General features: G+C 41.3%; 1 protein-coding gene across 1 annotated transcript in view; it reads right to left on the bottom strand.

The window, feature by feature from the left end:
- erg (ETS transcription factor ERG) overlaps window positions 1–14,501 on the bottom strand; it is a 262,777-nt gene extending 248,276 nt beyond the window's left edge. Inside the window, exon 1 of the mRNA XM_043701331.1 lies at window positions 13,895–14,501. The gene's annotated coding sequence lies outside the window, so the exon portion shown is untranslated. The remainder of the gene's footprint in view (window positions 1–13,894) is intronic.
- Window positions 14,502–14,719: the final 218 nt, after the last annotated feature.

Raw genomic sequence — 14,719 nt, 5'->3', positions numbered from 1 at the left:
CGGGCAATTTAACATGGCCAATTCACCTGACCTGCACATTTTTGGACTGTTGGAGGAAACCAGAGCACCCAGAGGAAACCCACGCAGACACGGGGAGAATGTGCAAACTCCACACAGTCAGTCGCCTGAGGCGGGAATTGAACCCGGGTCTCTGGCGCTGTGAGGCAGCAGTGCTAACCACTGTGCCACCGTGCCGCCCACATTGAGCTAAATCGACTGCTACATTGTCTTCGAGGAATGCCCACCCTGAAGAAGTTTTGCTCTTCCCTCCTCCAAACTGCCGAGCTGACTAAAGCTGCCACCAGCAGCTAATATCTCGAAGTCATTGCTGGAAAAATGCAGAATCTCAACCACATCCTCTCCTCTTGTCGACCCTGTCAACATAGCAACTGTAGTAAAATAAATAGAGGCATTAACAGAGGCTGTTACTGAGTGGAATGGAAACCTCGAACAGAGTAAATATCTCATACCCTCCCGGTCTGTCAAAACCACATGGGGATGTGACAATTTGATGCAGGTATTACATTTCTCTTTTTTTTTCCAGAAAAACGTACTTTTCTCTCTGTATCCCTTCTGATGCACATTTGCCAATTCTTGATGATTAGTTACTGAACTGTCCTTACAGTCAAAGTCCTGGCAAAAAAACCCAGCAATGCTTCATCAAACAGTGAAGGTGAAGCCAAGTTCCAGCAAGTAGGTCTGGGTATCGGTCATTCGAACGCGCAGTCCGCAATACCAGCGTGGGTTTACTTTCTGTTCAAAAGACACCCCAATGAAATGCAATGGCAGTTCTAAAACAAAAATAAATTCCACGAGTCGTTCCAACGTAAACGGTGAGTTTATTTCAGGAGCAGGTAGGAGGGTTTCAGTGGTTCGAGTGTATTTGTTAAACCATGGAGTTTGGGTGTTCCCTATTTAGTGGTGTGTTAGCCGCATTGCAACACAGTGACAGTACAAAGGGGTTTCTGGTTGAATGCTAATAACGGGGGAGTGTTTTTTTGTTTTTTCAATGTATTTTAAAATCATTAAATAGATGCGTCCAATATAGGGGTGAGCACTGTTGCCTCCCAGCGTCAGTTCCTGCCTCGGGTGAGGACATTCTCCTCTGCGTGGGTCTCCTCCGGGTACTCTGGTTTCCTCCAACAGTCCAAAGATGTGCAGGTCAGGTGAATTGACCATTGTTAGGTGCATTAGTCAGTGGGGAATGAGGCTGTCTGGGTAGGTGTGGATTGGTTGGGCCAAAGGGTTTGTTTCCGCACTGTAGGGAATCGAATTTAATAAGTGATATACGCAGCAATAGTGAAAGGTTGTGTATTATTTAGATTAGATTAGATTACATTACAGTGTGGAAACAGGCCCTTCGGCCCAACAAGTCCACACCGACCCGCCGAAGCGCAACCCACCCATACATTTACCCCTTACCTAACACTACGGGCAATTTAGCCTGGCCAATTCACCTGACCTGCACATCTTTGGACTGTGGGAGGAAACCGGAGCACCCGGAGGGAACCCACGCAGACACGGGGAGAACGTGCAAACTCCACACAGTCAGTCGCCTGAGGCGGGAATTGAACCCGGGTCTCCGGCGCTGTGAGGCAGCAGTGCTAACCACTGTGCCACATTATAATCCGGGGCATCGATTTCAAAGGTTTATTTAAATACTTGTCATTTCGCATTTTTAAAATGATTTACAATGGAGATTGTCAGATGACAGAGGAGATGTGAACTCTGCAAAAATGCATATCCTGAGTGTCTCCAGTCAATTCATCAATACAGAGCACCTAGATCACCGTTAAAGAATCTGTAATACAGATGCCTCTGTAATACAGATCCCATTTAAATACGTGTGTTCACTCTGTCCTCCTTTCCAAATCCAACTGTTGACCGCTCCCTATTTCAAGAATGAATCTGTATTGTTAATTTTTCAAATCTGTTGAAATTCGCTCTATCAACGCATCAGAACGCTGCTTCCCGTTAAACAGTGGCTAGTCAGTATCACTCCCTGTGATTTCTAAGCGAACGATGCTTTTCAGTCACTGTCAGAGGTACCCGTGTTTTTTCTAGAGTCCAGATACGCCCTACGAATTTGATATTCACACGTTAATGTCTGACTTTCTCCCCAAAAAGGGTTAATCCTGGAGAGACAGAGTCTGAAGAGTCTACTGACCAGCGACAGACAACAACTCCCGCCCTCACCCATCCAGCCCTGTGACTGAAGGACGAGCTGAGCCAGACAGAGATGATGAGTCCCCGGTATCGGGAGCAGTATGAAAAGTGCAGCAGAAGTCAATGCTACACGTCAAACGGTACATTGATCAATGTGAATGCGGCTTGAGGGAGGAACTGGGAATATTTTAGAAAGTGCAACATTTCCCTGTGAGCTGGAGATGTGGATTTCTTTTGTTTGACTTTGAAACATATTAATGCAAGTTCATTCGCGTTTATTTTAATGGATTGGCATCTGAAAGCTGTCGAGTGTATGCCTGATCATAAGTGGAAGCTGCTGTTTGCCGTTTTCTGGCCGCTATGTGACGGAGTGCCGCTGGTTTGCATCGTTTCCGAGGGTAGGAGTCTGAAACAGCTCTGCAGGCACTGCGACCTGCTCAGGTACCAGTTAGACCAACATTGCGGGGTTTGGTAACACTGTTTTGTGGTCTGCACTGAGGCTGACGATGGCAGTAGAAATTTTAGCATCAGCCTGATCAGTGAAGCTGGAGGCAATAGGCACACTAATAGTCATGGAATTTTCTGAATAGACAGAGACCACATTGAAAGCTGTAAAATCCTGAGACTGTGTTATGGAAAAGAACAGCCACTTATTGGGAAATTGGGCAATAATGGGAAAGGATGTGCGTGTTTGCAAAAACGTTTTGCAATGCCAAGCACTGTTTTCACAAAAGATGAAGCGAAATATTGAAATAGCGAATTAAAAATAGGCTGTTCCTGAGTGTTCTTAAACGGCGTCCGTTTTAAACAAATGTAATGCTTTTTTTGATCTTCTATGCGCTAGACCTGAACACCCATCTCTTCATGATGTGGTCAGCCTAGAAGGAGATGTACTGTCAGAAATGCTCGAACACAGTGCACCGAGTAAATGGTTGGCCCCACACTGTCAATTCTTGATTCCCAATGTACGATTCTGAATAGTTGTCTTGTGAAATCCCGCCATGGAATTAAAGCAAAACGCTCACCGAATTTCTTACATGATCAAGACCACTTTTAAGCAGGCCATTCATAGAAATATTAAATGAGGGAAGCCATTCGGCCTATCGTATCCGTGCTGGCTCTCCCAATAAGCGTTCCATTTAGTGCCCTTTTCCTTTCTGCCCCTTTAACTCCACACATTGTTCCTTTTCAAATAACCCTTTGAATGTCCAAATGGACCAGTCCCCACCACACTATCAGCCGGGCATGCCAAATCCAAACTATTCGCTGCGTGAAAAGGTTTTTCACGTTTGCTTTAAATCTCTCCTTCTCGATCCTTTCATGAGGATAACCATGTTCTCCTTATTTACTTTGTCCCAGCTTCTCACGATGTTGAACACTTCAATCAGATCTCCCCACAACTAAAAACAGTGCTAACCGCTCCAGTCTTTGCCAAGGCTCCGATGTGCATTCTGCTGATGTGATGACTCAGCTAAAGCAGGGAACTGCTCTAAGTCTCACTGTGGCAACGATCGAGAATTGACCAGCTCCTTTGTCTCTCTGTCTATGCAGCGACCTGTTGGGGTGCATGCGAATCTATGGGTTTGCAGGAAAAGATGGAATGAGAAGACTGAATTTAGTCCCTGACATGTTCTTTGTATGGTCACGCAACTTCTAATTCTCCAGGTTTCAAGGTAACCCAGTGGCTCAGTGGTTAGCACTGCTACCTCACAGCGCGAAATTCATGCCGACTAGATATCCTAAATTAATCTAGTCCCATTTGTCCCATATCCCTCTGAACCCTTGCTGTTCCCATACCTCTCCAGATGCCTTTTAAATGTTATAATTGCACCAGCCTCCACTTTCCTCTGCCAGCTCATTGCATACCCGCACCACCCACTGTGTGAATAAGTTGCCTTGTAAATCTTTCCCTCTCACGTTAAACCTATGCCCTCTAGTTTTGTGCTCCCCACCTTGGGGAAAAGATCTTGTCTATTTACTCTTTCCATGACTCTCATTATTTTATAAACTTCCATAAATTCACCCTTCTGCCCCCGACGCTCCAGGGAAAACAGCACCAGCCTATTCAGCCTCTCCCTATAGCTCAAATCCTCCAACCCTGGCAACATCCTTGTAGACCTTTTCTGAATCCTTTCAAGTTTCCTATAGCAGGTAGATCATAAGTGAACGCAGTATTCTAAAAGTGGCCTAACCAATGTCCTGTACAGCCTCAACATGACCTCCCAACTCCTACACTTAATAACTGTCCAATAAAGGCAAGCATACCAAACGCCTTCTTTACTGCCCTTGTGACTCCACTTTAGAGAGAAACATAGGATATCGGTCACACGAAAGAACTTTCATTAAAACTAAATCCCGGGAAAAAAATAAACAACTCTACACCTGAATTGTAGCTCGCTGTAAACGAGGCCATTGAAGGTCGAATGTAGCTTTAAATTTCAATCGCTGATCAATAATTGTCTTTTTACAACTTTTTTGCTTGATAGCAAAATGGGATCTTCTATAGTTTGATATCGGTTATGTTTGATGTCTCCTACAAAGACACCTATACAATCTCCCTCGCCTTGCTTTTGATCAGTCTCAAACAATGTGCTATACAATGCTTGAATAGCGAGTTAATAAACTCAAGTCAAAGCAGATACATACAAAGAGAAATTAAGACAGGGAGAAATTAGATTGGGAGAGAGAAAAAGGGACAGGGAAGAGTAAAACATAAAGAACCATTTTAATAACTTCGAAAAACAGGGTAAAAACAAGGACTGCAGATGCTGGAAACCAGAATCTAGATTAGAGTAGTCAAGTAGCAGGTCAGGCATCATCCGAAGAGCAGGAAAATCAACGTTTCGGACAAAAGCTCTTCATCAGGAATAGAGCCTTGTAGAGAGAGGAGGAAAACAACCACCTATCACCCGCAAAGTGAAACATGGTTGGAGTGGACCAGTTGGACCGAAGGATCCGATTCTATGCTTTATGACTCAATGGCTCTATGAACTGTTTCCTTTGTGAGTTTCTGATTTAGAAGGCCGTTAGGACCATCAATTTGCCTATTATCGAGGCCCTTAGACCAGGAATAGCAGATCTAACTTTTGAAAGTGGATTTCATTCATATTTATGGGCAGCTCGAATGACTTCTTGTTACCCAAGGGAAAGTTGGCAGCAAGCTTCTCTCTGTGCAGGCTAACGAGTCATCCAGCAACTTGTGGCCATTCGCAACTCCCAGGTTCTCCCCACCTCACCACATATTGCCGTTTTGAATTTTCTCTCGCCCTGGCAGAATGCCGTGAGCGGACTGTTATTTCCCCAGCAAATTCAGGGCTTTTTAAATAAAAAATAATAGTGTCATCCTGAGGAGAAATTAAGAATAGCAAACGACAATTGAACCGTTCCCAAATAATTTCAATCGATTCGGAACGTTGCCATCTTAGAGTTTCCACATATGTGAACTATTCGGTGTGTATTGGCGCCTACTCGTCCCTTCCCCTATAAGTTCTTGATAATCCTATATCTGGCTTTGTTGGTTTTTGATCAATGCTGACCTTCACATTGTGGTTGACAGGCGATAGCATTTGATTATCCATAATGTAAATGGGAAGAACTTTAAAGGTTAAGATGCTGAACTGAAGAACTGAACCCTCTGCCAAACAAATTGGGAGGTCCATTTGTGCAACCCAGTGATGACTTTAAATGAAAATAATGTTGTTCTAATGACTTTCACGTACACTGTGGCAAACAAGGCATATTGGAATCTTTCCTTAATTTTGAGAACTTTTGAATAAAATATCTAGTAGTACTAGATGTGTAGAAAACACTGGTTAGGTCACAGATGGAGTTTTATATATAGCTCCATCACCACATTGCAGCAATGCCATCATTACTCTAGAGAGAGTACAGACAGGATTTACAAGAATGTTGCCAGGGCTTGAAAACTGCAGCTATGATTGGAAAGATTGGTTCAGTAAGGTTCATCTTAGAACAGAGAAAACTGAGGGGTACTTAATTGAGATACACAAGATGATTGAATAGAATGGATGGTGAAGACCTGTTTCCCCAAGCATGGAGGTCAGTTACCAAAGTTTGCAGACTGAAGGTGGTTGGCACAAGGATTAAAGTGGACATGAGGAAATCCTTTGCATCAGGAGGACGGTTGGTGTCTGGAATTTTCTGCCCAGTTTGTGGTTGAGAGGGAAATTCTCAACTAATTTAAAATGACCCTGGATCTGCACTTGAAGCATTCCAACTTGTATGACTACGGGCCAAGTGCTGGAATGCAGAATTAGAAAAGATCGTTTTTAGCCACGTGCAGACATGATAGGCTGAATGTCCACTGTCTCTACCTTAACTTTCTATGATTCTCTGGTTCTATATTTCCTATCACAAATGGCAGTAATGTGATACTGCACAAATTTGGTCTTCCTGTTCACTTCTTTGTTTTTAGCTATTTTTATCCCTGCATTACATTTGAGCTACATAATCAAAACTGCATACAAATTCTGGTAATTCTCAGCTATTAAAAACACCATGTAAACAAGTAAATGTTAAAAGGTTTATATTATAAAGTACGAGTTTTGTTTAAAGTTTATTCATCAGCGAATTGAAAAGTTCTGATGATGTCAGAAACTGTCCAGCCAAAGTTAAATCACAATTATAATATGGCCAAAAATGTAAATTAATTATTCTTATATTATATAAATATTGTCTTTATTTAAGTTACACTTTAATGAGGTAGACTGGAACTTGATTCAAGATGCAAATCAAAGTTATATGGATTAGTGGGTTGCAAGTCACTGAGTTTGGAGTGCTTCTGGTATTTGGCAAGTATAGCCATGGTTATAATGGAACGGCAGGAGCCAACTTGAGCACTTGCAACAGCAATGTTGCTTATGACCAGATAATATGCTTTACTGATGGTGGCTGATGATAAACATTGTCCATGCCACAGAATCGAAGTGTTGGAATAAAACACATTGTGTTGTCAGGCATGGACTATATTAGTCAACAAGAAGACTGGTGTCTAAGCCAATGGATAATCTCTTGTTTGCCTGTACATGTACACATCAATAAGTAGTATTGTTTCAAACATTAGGAGCAATCATTATAAGTAGATTTTTAAATATATTTTTAATTCTTCATTTTATGTCATATCATTTCATAGTATTGCAGTGTGGGTTGTTTTATCATCCATTCATTCCCTGATATTTGTAGTAAGCTTGAACTTTTTTATGGCATTTGTAATAAAAATACTTTATTATTCTGTCTGCTATGGTTCAGCATTTGTAAGGCCAATTTAAAAAAAAACTTTGGTTTTCTTTTGTTGCACTCAGGCCAAAATAGAATTCTGGGATACTGACAGTCCAAGCCTATCTTGATTGTTTAATGTTTAATTGGAAACGTGAAATTTTAGGCCATTTGATTTCTTGGAGCATTACATTATACCTCAGTCCCGAGCATAAGGATTATTGAAATATAAACAATTACTTTACTTATTTTTATTGGAATTCTTCAAATCAGAAAGAATGCTTTGTCAATCCCAATTATGTTAGCTACTACATTGTCATGCCTCAACTCACCATATTATGGAGAGTTGGGATATAGTTTTGAATCTGGTGTCTGTCTCACAGTGAGTTTCTGACCTGAACAATCCCAGGCATTGGACCACATTGCATGCGTCTCAGGATCAAGGCAGAGGTCTGGAAGTGAATAACTTGTTTTCTACCTCATCCAGAATGTTACACAGGGTGACAAATAAGGGTAAGACAAGTTTTTTTAAAACCAAAGCCACATTGTTTGGAAGGGAAATAGCATTATATCAATTGTTTGTCTGTTTTAGAAATACTGGCTCATATTTTGAAAAGCATTGCTACAGAGATAATGTATTAAACTTGTGTTAACAAGGCATCATAAATACTGTTTGGTTCTAAATATTCACATTATTTTGCATACTCAAGAATTTTATAAAGACGAAGGCAAACTAAGTGCCTATCCTTTGTTTAAGAAAGGCAAAAAGGATAATCCAGGAAATTACAGGCCAGTGAAACTTACGTTCGTTGAATGGAAATTATTGGAGAAGATTCTTAGGGAAAGGATTTACTCACAATTGGAAAAATATGGACTTATTAGCAATAGACAGCATGGCTTTGTGCAGGGAAGCTTGTGTCTCAAGCATAATTGTGTTTTTTGAGGAAGTGACAAAGATGATTGATGAGGGCAGGGCAATAGATGTTGTCTACATGGACTTTAGTGAGGCCTTTGACAAGCTGATTCAAAACATGAAGTCACATGGGATCCATGGTGAGCTGGTAAAATGGATACAGAACTGGCTTATTCATAAAAGTTGACAGCATCGGTGGAAGAGTATATTTCTGATCAGAGACTGTGACCAGTTGTGTTTAACAGGGATCAGTACTGGGACCTTTGTTGTTTGTAATATATGTAAATAATTTAGAGGAGAATCTAGGTGGTCTAATTAGTAAATTTGTGGATGACACAAAGATTGGAGGAGCTGCAGATTGTGAGAAGGATAGCCAGAGGATAGAGCAGGAAATACATAAGCTGGAAACGTAGACAGAGAAATGGCAGATGGAGTTTGATGTGGACAAATTTAAAGTGATACATTTTGAAAGATCTAATGCAGAAGAGAAGTATACAGTAACTGTCAGAACACTTAGTAGCATTAACGCAGATGGGCCTAGGCATACAGGTCCACAGCTCAATTAAAGTGGCAACATAAGTGGATAAGGTGGTCAAGAAGGTATATTAGCATGCTTGCTTTCATCAGTCCTGGCGTTGAGTATAAGAATGGGCAAGCCATGTTACAGCTATACAGAACTTTAGTTAGCATCTGAGGCGTAGGAGAATCGACATTTCGGGCATAAGTTCTGAAGGGCTTCTCCAACTCCTCGAATGTTGCCTGACCTGCTTTATGCTTCCAGCAGCACACTCTTGACTCTGATCTCCAACATCTGCAGTCCTCACTTTCTCCTAGAACTTTACTTAGGCCACATTTTGAATATTGTTTACAGCTCTGATTGGTACACCAGAAGAAAGATATGCAGGCTTTGAAGAGGGTGCAAAAATGGATGTTGCCTCATCTGGGATTAGTAGCTATGAGGAGAGATTGAACGAACTTGTTTTGTTTCACTTGAATGTCAAAGGATGAAGAGCGACCTGATACAAGTTTACGAACTTATGAGAGGCATGGATAGATGAATAGTCTTTTCCCATGATAGAAATTACAAGGGGATGTAGGTTTAATGGAAAAGGAGGGAAAGTGGGAAGGAGGCATGTTTTTTCCACAGAAGGTAGCAAGTGTTTGAAATGGTCTGCAAGAGGAAGTGGTGCAGATGGATACAGTAGCAATGTTTATGAGGCATCTTGACAAATATATGAATAGGTGGGGAATAGAGGGACACAGACCACATAGATGCTAAAGGTTTTTAGTTTAGAAAGGCATCATGTGTCGGCGCAGTCTCAGTTGACCAAAGGACTTGTTCCTGTGATGGACTATTCGTAGCATCGTAGAGATGTACAGCATAGAAACTGACTCTTTGGTCCAACTTATCCATTCCAACCAGATATTCCAAATTAATCTAGTCCCATTTATCAGCACTTGGTCCATATAACTCTAAACCACTCTTATTCATATACCCATCCAGCGTTTTAAATGTTGCAATTGTACCAGCCTCTACCACTTCCTCTGACAACTCACTCAATACATGCACTACTGCCTGCATGAAAAAGTTGCCCCATGGGTTCCTTCTAAATCTTTCCCCCTCACACTAAACCGATGCCCTATAATTCTGGACTTCCCACTCCCGGGAAAAGACCTTGTCTATTTACCCTACCCATACCCCTCATGATTTTATAAGCTTATATAAGTTACCCCTCAGCCTCCGACCCTCCAAGGAAAACAGTCCCAGCCTATTCAGCCTCTCCCTTTAGTTCAAGCCCTCCAACCCCAGCAACATCCTTGTAAATCTTTTCTGAACTCTTTCAAGTTTCACGACATCCTTCCTTTGTTCTTTGTTTCAAGAATATGACTTGACTCAAAGGACAAAGAAAGAAATAAAAACAGAAAATGCTGAAAATGCTTATCAGCTCTGGCAGCATTTGTAGAAAGTAAAATAAAATTTACAATATTTCAGGTCATGGTGTTTCATTAGAACTTCTGAAAGATCACAACCTGAAACTTTAATTCAGTTTTTTCTCTCTCTCCAAGGATGCTACCAGGTGTTCCTAAGCATTTTTAGCACTTGCTGTTTTCATTTCACACTTCCAGCATCTGCAGTATTTGTTTTATGACAAATAAATATGTTGTAGCTACTATTTCAGTTCAGACAAAATGTCATAAATATTTGATACTACTGAAAGGGATCTTTCTGGTGGATTTGTGACAATAGTAGGAAGCAAGCACAGCCAAGATATGAAATAAACACTGTCACTTCACCAAGCTTTCTTAACATACAAGGCCACCATGTTAGGATGGAGAGAAAAATATGCAAATATCCCATTCCTAATCATGTTTAGTTTTTCTAAGTGGGAACTAAGAGAGGTTGGACTTTGACCAAGAGGCAAACAGCCAATCTTGCAACATTCAGGTTTGCACATGGAAAATGATCACTTAATGGGATATTAGAAGAAGGACACATTTGTAAGACTATAACCTAAAATGAAAGAACACTTTTAATAATGCAAGAAAAGAAACCGAAGTGGAAAAGGCAGAATTAGAAAGGAAATCATTAAATGGTACATTGCATAGTTGTGCTCTTCCAAATGATGATACCACATGAAATATTTCCATCATGGAGCCAAGTCTGATGATACTATATGTTCTAATTGCCAGAGCTCCTGTGAGTCAGTGACTTTTGAATATTTACACTGCTTTGCCACATGAGTAAGTGCCTTCAATGGATCACATCTGGACATATTCATGTACTTAGATATTGGGTCTCAGAGGAATGAGTTATGGAGAAGCAATGGAATATAATGTAAAAAAGCCCAGAATCCAGCAAAGTTATAACTTACAATATTCCAACACCATGATAAGACATATTATATGCATCCAGTTTACATCCAAAATTATATAATTAATGCTACCATCATTGTTGTGCTCACTCCCCACATGGGCTCCCAGTCCATCAACAGCTGAAATTTTAAATATTATCCTTGTTGTTGGATCCCTCCATGGCCTCATCCGTCCCTATAACTGTCATCTGCTCCAGCCCCACAAACCTCTGAGACCTATGAATTCTTTCAATTCTGGCTTCCTGACCATCTCTGGGTTCTTTCTTCCCACCATTGGTGCCAATGTACTCAGTCACCTCAATGCCCAGCTTGGGTGTTTCCTCTCTCAAGCACTCTTCTATTTTTCTTAATTGCACTGCTTAAGCCCTTCCACTTTGACCAAATTTGGTGTCAACTATCCTAATTTTGGCTTAGTTTTTTTTTTGCACTTGAGACACATTACTGCATTAAAGACACTATATAAATGCAAATTGCAATTAGAGAGAATGAAGGAAGAAAAATAGTTTCTCAGTGCTTCTCCTTCAGTGGGGCATGTACATTTTCCACTATCTGAAGTTCTAATTTATATAATTTCATGAGGAAATGATCCCCAATAGAACAATCAAAATTCTAGCACTTTGAACGTGATTGAATTAAAACTGCAAAAGATCAATCTGTTATACCTATCTACATTACTTAGCACAGCCCAGTTGCTTTACAGTTCGATGCAAAGAAAAATCATATTTTGTAAACACTTCAAATCCATCACATGCAACCCCTCTAAAGAGCAGTCAACAATAAGCTGCCACTTCGGGCATATTTACATCACTGTGATTTTGTCAATGAAAGATTGTGTGAAAAGTTCCTTATTCTCGTTTTACTCCATACTTTTCAATGCAATCAGGGCAGACTCATGTTAGTAACACTACATGTACAACACAAATACAATAAAGAAACCACGGTCGGACCCAGCAACCTCCAGAACTAATCATTTAAAATGTTGGGTTAATAAAGGGATCATGTTGAATTTGGGATGAAAAAATATGTGAGAGGGGGATTGATATCTTACAATTGCTGCGCCAGGGGCTCCAAAAAATCTGAACTGTGTTAAAAAGTCCATGAGGCATTGCCCTTTTAAGCCGTTGGGGCATTCTTGCAACTGGTAGCAATCAGGCGAGCGGCTGCAATGGACAGGAAATCTAAAATTAGTTTTTACTACCTATAATAGAAGATTTACGGTATGGTTTAATTTGTCGTCTCCGGGCTAAACTGTAAGGGAGAACTAAACCAGCCGGTCATGGAGATGGGCTCCGGCTCTTAGACTCACTGTCAGCCTCTACCCGCTCTCGGCTCATGTCTTCACTGAAACACCAAAACTGCGTCATATTTAGTAATTCTTATACCCCTTTTCTTTCCTTTTCGGCTTTTCCACTCCTTTCCCCTCCTCGCTTTGTTCTCTTTACCTTATTTTGGGGGGGAAATAACATGCTTTAACGCTTATCAGACTGGGCGACTTACTTCTAACTTGGTTCATGAAGGGGGTAAACGTAAAATGAAGGAAGAGTGTGCATTTGATGGTGTTATCTTGATGTGAATAACGGCGTTGTGAAGTATGATGGAAACTGATGATCTAAGGGCAATAACTTGGTGAAAGAAATGTAACTGAAACAAAAAGTTAGCTGACTTCACTCAATCCTTTCCCAAGGAGGCTGAATAATTAAGAGTTTTCAATGTGAAATTAGTACTTTTTTTAAAGTCGAAACACAACTACAATTAAAAGGTAAGTTCCAGGGTAATAATCTTTCCCATTTGCACCAAGTTAGTTAGGCATCTGGACAGGATAACTGAGCAAACTTCACTCCTGGCTTTGAGCTTTCAAAATCCCAAAGCAATGTGATCGCCTAAATAAACCCAGAAATCACTTTTCAAACACGTGTCAGACTAAGGGGCTGGGGGATTTTACTCTGTGTGGATCAGCCGGGTAATGGGGGCAAGACAGTGTAAAAACATAGTTGGTGGGGGTACTGCACAGATTGATTAAAGAGGATAGCTGAACGGAGACAAATGGGAGAATCTAACCGTAAAGGTGAGCGCTCCTGAAGGGCGGGGGTGGGAGATGAAAAGACTCAGGGAAAGAGGCGATTTTGGAGTCAGCAAAAATGACACAGCGCACTTGAAAGCAGGAAAGGTGGGCGAACATGCGCAAACGGTGCCCGCAAAATCCCGTCGCCTTTAGTTTGGAGTCTTGATGGGCTCGAAGTGGCTTTAACACTGCGGCTTCAACACTTGCCCGGCAAAAAAATACAAAACATTTGAGAGGGGGCAGAAGGAACCCCTGACCGTGATGAGTTTCCGATCTGCCTGTGACAGTAAATTCTCGGAGTTGAGCGGTTCCGTTATTCTCTCTCCATGAAACAAAAACACGTTGTGGCTGCAAATTCTGTTTCTCTCAAGCATACACAAAAACTCCAATCAGGATATCACGTCACTACAGTGCAGATACTTTGACTGATATGGACTACCAGGAGGTAAACATCTTTCTAACATCTGCAGAATCATTTCAACTGCGTCCCATTCGCTGTAAATCAGAACGTGACCGGGAAAGAAAAAGACGTTTCTACCCAAGTAAAGCCCGTCTCTTTTTGTAAAGTCAATGCTCATGTATTTCCTATACATACATTTTAACACGAAGCCGGGCGGCTGTGGGCTATAACGGGCGCGTACTTACAGAGCGGACAGCAGGCAGCCAGTCGAGTGGCGGAGATGCAGTTTCTGCTGTGAATGGGAGGCTCGGTGAATGGAATTCCTTATTTCGCTGAGATCTCCAATCACGGATCAGTGAGAGTGCCCAGACTCCCCATACACTCTGCAGCCTGGCCAGACAAAAACAGGAGGGAGGGAGGAGAGAGAGAGAGAGAGAGTTAGACAGGAAAAGAGGGAAGAGAGCGAGAGTGTTGGACAGGAAAACAGAAAATCGACAGGGAGAGAGAGAAAGTGTCAGACAGAGGAAGAGAGGGCAAAATCTCAAGGGCAAGGGAGTCAAAGACGGAAGCGTTTTTTTTAAAAAAAAACTGACGAGAAGTTCGGGTGAGACGAGGAGGAAAAGATTTCCGAGAGAAAAGGGAAAGATACGTTCACACAGTGACGGAAACCCAAACCCACAAATGAATGAGAGTCGGAAGTGAATTCAGAGGAAAAGAGATAAAATGGGAAGAAGAAGCGAAAAAAGAAATAAGGAAGATGGAGTAGATAAAAAGTTTCCAATTAGAAAATGGCACCATAAATCGGCAAAGGGAGGAACAAACTAGATGAGGGAACTACATTAAAAGTTGCACGTAGATGTAAACAGAGGCTTTCTGAATGAAATCTATAAAGAAATGTTGACGATATTTGTTGATGCTACAATAAGCCTATGACACTCCTGTTTCACTGGGCGCATTGGGCTCTGTTCAAACAGAAGTCTGATTGTGGTACCTGTCCTGCTCACTGCCCTTTTTTTCCTCTTTTTTTTGCAGACGTGTTTACATTTCTGCGGTTTAGTCTATAACTTTCT

This window comes from Chiloscyllium plagiosum, chromosome 12, assembly GCF_004010195.1.
Source record: "Chiloscyllium plagiosum isolate BGI_BamShark_2017 chromosome 12, ASM401019v2, whole genome shotgun sequence".
Taxonomy (NCBI): domain Eukaryota; kingdom Metazoa; phylum Chordata; class Chondrichthyes; order Orectolobiformes; family Hemiscylliidae; genus Chiloscyllium; species Chiloscyllium plagiosum.
Note: the sequence above shows the minus strand (reverse complement) of the source record. Positions and strands in the feature narration are given on the sequence as shown.